The sequence below is a fragment of the Pinus tabuliformis genome, chromosome 7 (genome assembly GCF_031772625.1).
Source record: "Pinus tabuliformis cultivar Carrire ecotype Pingquan chromosome 7, CPIR1, whole genome shotgun sequence".
Classification (NCBI taxonomy): Eukaryota; Viridiplantae; Streptophyta; class Pinopsida; order Pinales; family Pinaceae; genus Pinus; species Pinus tabuliformis.
In genome coordinates, this window is record NC_142293.1 from 2,037,242,408 (window position 1) to 2,037,249,531 (window position 7,124).

A 7,124-nucleotide genomic window follows, 5' to 3' on the forward strand; every position below is an offset into this window, starting at 1 on the left:
ATGGACAACGTTGGATAGGATGTATATATGTCTCCTCTTTCTACTAATAAATCTTCTCACAACCCTGCGGCTAGAGCACATTGACAACAGATTTAAGGTCTCATTGACCAGCGTCATAGGGTCTCTTAGACCTACGTTTAGGACAGCGTAGGGTCTCGTCTAGACCAACGATATAGATGCCTTCTCTTCTGTGTTAAAACCTACTTCACCATCACTGTGTTAAGAGTCTAGGGCATCCTTATATGACAGTGTATGGTAGCGTCTTAAGGTCTATGTTTAGGGCATGAACTCTCTTCTAAGACAATGTTGAGACTTCCTTCTTTAACTGTGTTTATTAGGGTAGTGTTAGAAGCTAGGTCATCTTCTTTTAGGGTTGCGTAGATTCTTCTTTCCCATGGTGACATTCAGATCTAGGGCATCTCTTCATTAAGGCAGCGTTGTCTCTTAGAATCTCTCCTCCCACCAAAACCCAAGACAAGTGGCAAGGAAGAGATCACAAGAAGAGTGTGTGAGCAAATGATTAGCAAGCCACCTCTTTTTATATTAAAACGTTGAGCACATGTGGGGGAAATTTGGTCACTCACTGACCTTGACGAACTGTCCCATAACACAAATAAATTCATATCTCCATGAATACATGTTGGAATCAGATGATCTTTAGATCAATCCTATGCCTCTCGATGAGGAATCCAAGAAAAATAACAGCTAACATGAATAAGTAGACGCACATGAAGTTTGGCCCTAGTTGCCAATTTTAACACTCCCTCTCAACTAGGGAGAACACCATCTACTAATCCTTCTCCCAGACTGTACTATCTCTGCCATCAGTGCCCTGCACTACTCTGCCCTGTTGAACTAAGAAGAAGAAGTGATTGAGAATGTATCATACCATCCTTTATTGACTCTAAGTCAGCCCCATATAAAAGAGAGTGTCTCATATCACTCCTACTGACCCAAAGTCAGTACCAATGAAGAGAGTGTCATACCACTCTTACTGATCCGAAATCAGTTCCAAATAAAGGGAGAGCTATATCACTCTTACTGATCTGAAGTCGGTTCCAATTGATACCAGATCAATATCATCCTAGCATAGCGAGTACGGTACTAACACTGTCATACCACTCTTACTGATCCGAAATCAATTCCAAATAAAGGGAGAGCTATATCACTCTTACTGATCCGAAGTCGATTCCAATTGATACCAGATCAATATCATCCTAGCATAGGGAGTACGGTACTAACACGATGCGTCCATCAGTACTACTATGATCCCTATCCTCATTTCCCTACTCATTGGCCATATGAGAGGTACTTCCCATGAGTCCTAGAATGCATGGGTAGGATGTCTCAATAGGATAAGGATGTACCACTCATCTTGCCTACATCTCGCCAGGGGTATCCTAGGGAAGGTTGAACCACTCACCCTGTACACAATAAATCACTAGGGGAAAGTTGAATGCCTCACCCTATCACTGTGTCTCTGCAAGAGAAGGATGAACCACTCATCCTGCGTACATAGCAGACCACTAGGGGAAGGTTGAACCACTCACCCTATGGTTTCTAATCACTCCAAGATGTACCCCCAAGCCCCCCGTAGCTCCCAGAGCTCAATGTCCATATCATAGAGGACCCTTAAGAGAGGGTCTCTCCATGACTCCTAGTCATTCTTGAAAAGTCAAGAATTTGACCTTTCCCAAGGGCTTCGATAGAATATCAGTGACCTGCACATCAATCCCAATGCGATGGAGCCTTCTTGCTCCTCGATGTACCATATCCCAGATAAAGTGGTACTTGATGTCTATATGCTTTGCAGCGATCATAAAACATGGGATTCCTCAACAATCGAATCCCCCTCTAGTTGTCACATAAGATCATGATAGTATCCAGCACATGTCCAAACTTCTCACTGAAGGGCTTCCACAACCAGAGAACTTCATAGGAGGCCATACTCACAGCTATGTATCTGTCGTCATTGGTGCTCAAAGCAGTCGACTTCTACTTCCTGCTCATTCAGGATATCGAAGCAAAACCCAACTAGAACCAACACCCATAAGTGCTCTTGCGATCCTCCACACTGTCGACCTAATCAGCATCATAACAATCATGTAGCTTCACATTTCCAGTAGTGTATCTCGATCAAATGAGAGATTGTGCCCTGAAGATATCTCAAATGATTCTTGACACCAATCCAGTGAGGCTCAACCATATATGAGCTCAACCTGCTAACTGTAAAACATATATACGGACAGGATTCACCAAGAACATCAATGCTAGTATGAGTTTATGAAACTCAGAGACATTTCCCAAATCATGTCCGACATCACTACTTTATAACTTCTTAAAGTTAGGCTTCATCGAGGTAGTCACGGGCTTGCAATTCACCATTCGAAATCCGGAATCCAACTCCCTCTTACTTTTGCAAATGATAGGGTTTGCACCTGTCAGAAAAAAAGTCGTCCTCATAAGGTACAAGTATGAGAGGTCTAACATCCACAACCTTCAAGCAATGGTTTGGAACAGCTTCACTCCCAGTGAATCTCAGCTGAATCAGATAGTTGTTTATCCTTTCATACCAAGCTTGAGGTGCTTGCTTCAAGCCATAGAGGGATTTCTTCCACCTGCTTACATGAGATTCCTCATCATGAATCTCAAACCCCTCGGGTTGTTCCAAACCTGTGGACTTCCTACACGAGGGGAATGGTCCCCTTGTAAGATTTTCCTCCGATACATCTTGGACATGCACCTCCATGCTCTTCTTGAATTCAAGCTTCCCTTTCACCATCTGACTCACATCGGGTAGGGCCTTATAATGAAGATGGGCAAACCTCTGGTGCCATTGAAGAGATGTGTCACACGACATGGTCCCCAATGGACTTCTTGCAACTTGATACAAATTTCCAACCTGAATCCATGCGTAAAATCATCCTTGAAAATTCCATTTCCAAAAATGTACCTTTCCATCGATGAAAGCCACCTTAAAACCTTTAACTTCCATCGTCGAAATGGAAACCAAGTTCTTCTTGAGATCAAATACATACAGAACTTCTTGTAAATGAATCATGTTACCCTCATTCAATTGAGGGGTAACATTTCCTACACCCTTTCCAGGATAGGTGGCATTGACTCCAAGTATAATCCCCACGATTGTTTCCAACTCTACCAAATTAGAGAGAGCTTCCTTCTATCTGATGAAGTGCCTTGAAGCACTACAATCAATAAGCCATATTTCCCAAAGACTCTGGAGGAGTAGTAGTGGAGAGGGCCAATATAAGATAATACTTCTTTAGCTTATCAGAAACAACATTTGATTCTTCATCCTTGCAGTTCCTTGCTTTCTTTGAAGAGTCGTCCATTTCCTTGATGCCCTGTATTACCTGTCATTCCTTCGATCATTGAAGACCTCCAAGGAATGATTGTTATCATCATCAAGTGATGTGTCTCTATCATTCAGACACTCCTTCGCACACTGGCCAAACTTATTGCAAAAAAGGCATCTGTCTTTCCTTCCACCCTTAGATCTAGACTTCCCATTGAAGTGATCTTTAGGTAGGCCATCAGATGCTTCCGATGCATCAGTCGGATATTATTCTCTGCTTCGACTTCACCCTTGGTGAATTTGAAGAGGGATGAGGAACCCATTGAGTCTTTTTTCCTTTCCAACTATCTTCGATGATTGCTCTTTCACTCTTGCTTGGGCTTTGTCTTCACCTCAACTCTGATACCATGTTAATTTTAAGTATGTTCTATGTTGAGAACAATTTACTTCATTTGTTCACATTAACTCAATTTCAACTCCAAATTAGCAATCACATTTAGCATTATAGTAAAATGAAAATAGAACATAAACATAAATCATAGAAAACAAGCCAAGACAAGTGGACACAAGATGTGGCGCTAGCCAGGGAAAAAACCCCAATGTGGGGAAACCCTTGATCAATTCTTCTTATATATTCTTCAATAGTTCAGCAAAGAGAGAGAGATAGTACATATACATCTGAAGTCAGCGTCTTGACTTATCAAAATAAAAGCAGAAATCTTCTCTAAGAAGATGTCACATGAGGTAGTTGATCTGGACACAGGTGAAGGCATAATGCTTCAATTGATCCTCCAAAGTGACTCCATCACTATGCAACACCTCATTGTGTTGCACCGCATCATCATGTTGCACCTGTCATTATGTTGCACCCATTCACTGCGCTGCTCTTATCACTGAGCTACACCCAATCACGGTTGTGCCCATCACTGTGCACTATGTTGCACCATTCCATCATTGTGGACTATGCTACACCATCACACTGTTGTACCCATCATTGTGCACTACGCTGCACCATTCCATCATTGTGCACTATGTTGCACCATCATACTATTGTACCCATCATTGTGCACTATGCTGCACCATTTCTTCATTGTGCACTATGATGCACCACCCACTGATGTCTCTAACACCATGCTGCATCCAATTGTTGCATCTAAACATGTTGCTCCATGCACCTTACTGCACCATGTTGTTGCATCCATCACATCATGTTGCACCCCTTTACATTATTCTGCAGCATTCATCATTGTGATGTCTTCAAACTAAGATAGCAGCACCAAGATAGTCCTAGCTATGGTGCTATGGCCTACGGCCTAGCACATAGCAATGTTAAAGAGAATGTCTTCGAAACTTTACTTTCATCAAACCATGAAAAAGTACACACACACATACATATATATATCATTGATATACAATGCAAGAAGGCAGATCCATATATTGTCCTCGTCTAAAGTCATTCCTCCGAGAGATCACAGGGATATTGTTCCTTGTCATGCGAATAACAAGAAGACAAATGTATGAGTCCAAACTTTACTTCTTGTTGTGGCTAGGTGTCTTCTGAACTGTATATAGGATTGTTGTAGATAACATCCTTAGGACAATGAATAGCCTTCCTTTTGACAGCGTCTTAAGGTCTCTTATTAGACCGGCTTTTAGGGCACATGGATAGCGTTACATAGGTGGTATATATGTCTCCTTTCTGCTAATAAATCTTCTCACAAGCCTGCGGCTAGGGCACATTGACAACAGATTTAGGGTCTCATAGACCAACGTCATAGGGTCTCATAGACCAACGTCATAGGGTCTCTTAGACCTACATTTGGGACAGCTTAGGGTCTCTTCTAGACCAACGATATAGATGCCTTCTCTTCTGTGTTAAAGCCTACTTCACCATCACTGTGTTAAGAGTTTAAGGCATCCTTATATGACAGTGTATGACAGCGTCTTAGGGTCTGCGTTTAGGGCATGAACCCTCTCACCATCACTGTGTTAGAGTTTAAGGCATCCTTATATGATAGCGTATGACAGCGTCTTAGGGTCTGCGTTTAGGGCATGAACCCTCTTCTAAGACAGCGTTGAGACTTCCTTATTTAACTTCGTTTATTAGGGTGGCATTGGAAGCTAGGTCATCTTCTTTTAGGGCTGCGTAGATCATTCTTTCCCATGGCAACATTCAGATCTAGGGCATCTCTTCATTCCCCTAATGACAGCACCCTATTGCCGCTAGGAAAATGCATAAAACATGCCTCAAGAAGAGAACCCTCACATCGTCCAAACATACAGTGTTGTGGCTAACCTTCATGCCTCAAGAAGAGAACCCTCACATCGTCCAAACATACAGTGTTGTTGCTAACCTGCATGCTTCAAGAAGAGAACCCTCACATCGTCCAAACATACAGTGTTGTGGCTAACCTTGCTGACTAGAAAAGCATGCCAGACTGTTGCCCAAATGTGCCCAAAGGTGCGCATTTCTGAAAAACCTCCATAAAATCTGATCTGAGATTCTGGTTTGCTGGGTGGAGATTTGGAGGTTGACACTGAATAAATGGAAGAACGTGCAAATGAGATGTGCGCTCATGACAGTTTGGAGAACGACAGTGTTTGTGAACCATTAGCTGGCCAGATATAGGGCTTGTCAGATATATATACATCCTCAGTAACTGTGTAGAGCTTGTCAGATATATATAGCCTCAATAACAGTGTAGGTCTTGTCAGATATAGATGGCCTCAATAAGAAATGTTGATTGCATTAGATAGGAGGTGTTATAACGCAAACCTTGCTTCTATATGTGATTAAAGCGATATATCAGCAAATCGTTTTCCCTATATGTGTGTTGAGTGTGAGGAATTATGTTGATATTTTTTGGCCTATGAATTTCTTGGTTATAATGTTGTATAATAATGTGTTGGTGTAAGCGTTAAAGTCTTACTATTTTGTTGTAGCTAAATAGTTATAGGGGAAAGTTTCTACATTCCTACCTAGGTAAATCCCTTGAAGAATCTAGAATTTATGGGGAGTACCATCGTCAAAATGAGGGAAAGGGAAAGTGCTCAAGAAGTTTTCTCCACTACTATATAGCCAGGAAAAAAATTTGTAGTAAATAGAAGCCAATTGCAGTAGATAGAGGAAGAGCGTTGCCGCACAAACCTTGTTATATATGTGATAAAATTAAAAGACAAGCAAACTGTTTTCCCTGTACGTCCGTGTTCGAGTGCGACGATGCTATGTTGATATTGTCATGCCCTCCGAGTCCTTGGTTATACAGGCTGTATGCTACATTTAAATCAATGTTAATCTAAATATTAATTATATGATATCTGTGTCACAATTTCCAAGAACGTAGAATATACGATTTCAAGAACAAAGAATGAGAGGACTTTCTCTTACTGCTACATAGATGAGAGAATATTATGGGGAAAGGAATGCACCCTTGTGTATCTGCGGGCCTGAGATATGCTAAGGTGAAAGCAAAATGTGCCCATAAACTCGCAGATTGCCAAGATGGAAGTTTAGTGCCCAGTAATTGTCTCTTAGCAATCATTGTTATGGCCATGCTTCTGCCGAAGAGATTGCATTGAAATGCAGAGTTGGAGAAGGAGAATCTAGAAAATGCTGGCAGCTCAAGAGATTCCTCGTCTTAATGGTTATAAACTAACCCTGGAGATCGAGTTAACTCACCAGAAGTTAGGTTGGCTTTCGAGTCTGAACCCACAGATGCCAAGATGAAATAATACCACTAAGACATTTTTGACAGCAGACTGTGCCGAGCCTGCTTGGTTGCGTGTGAAAGAATCAGAATGTGAGTCT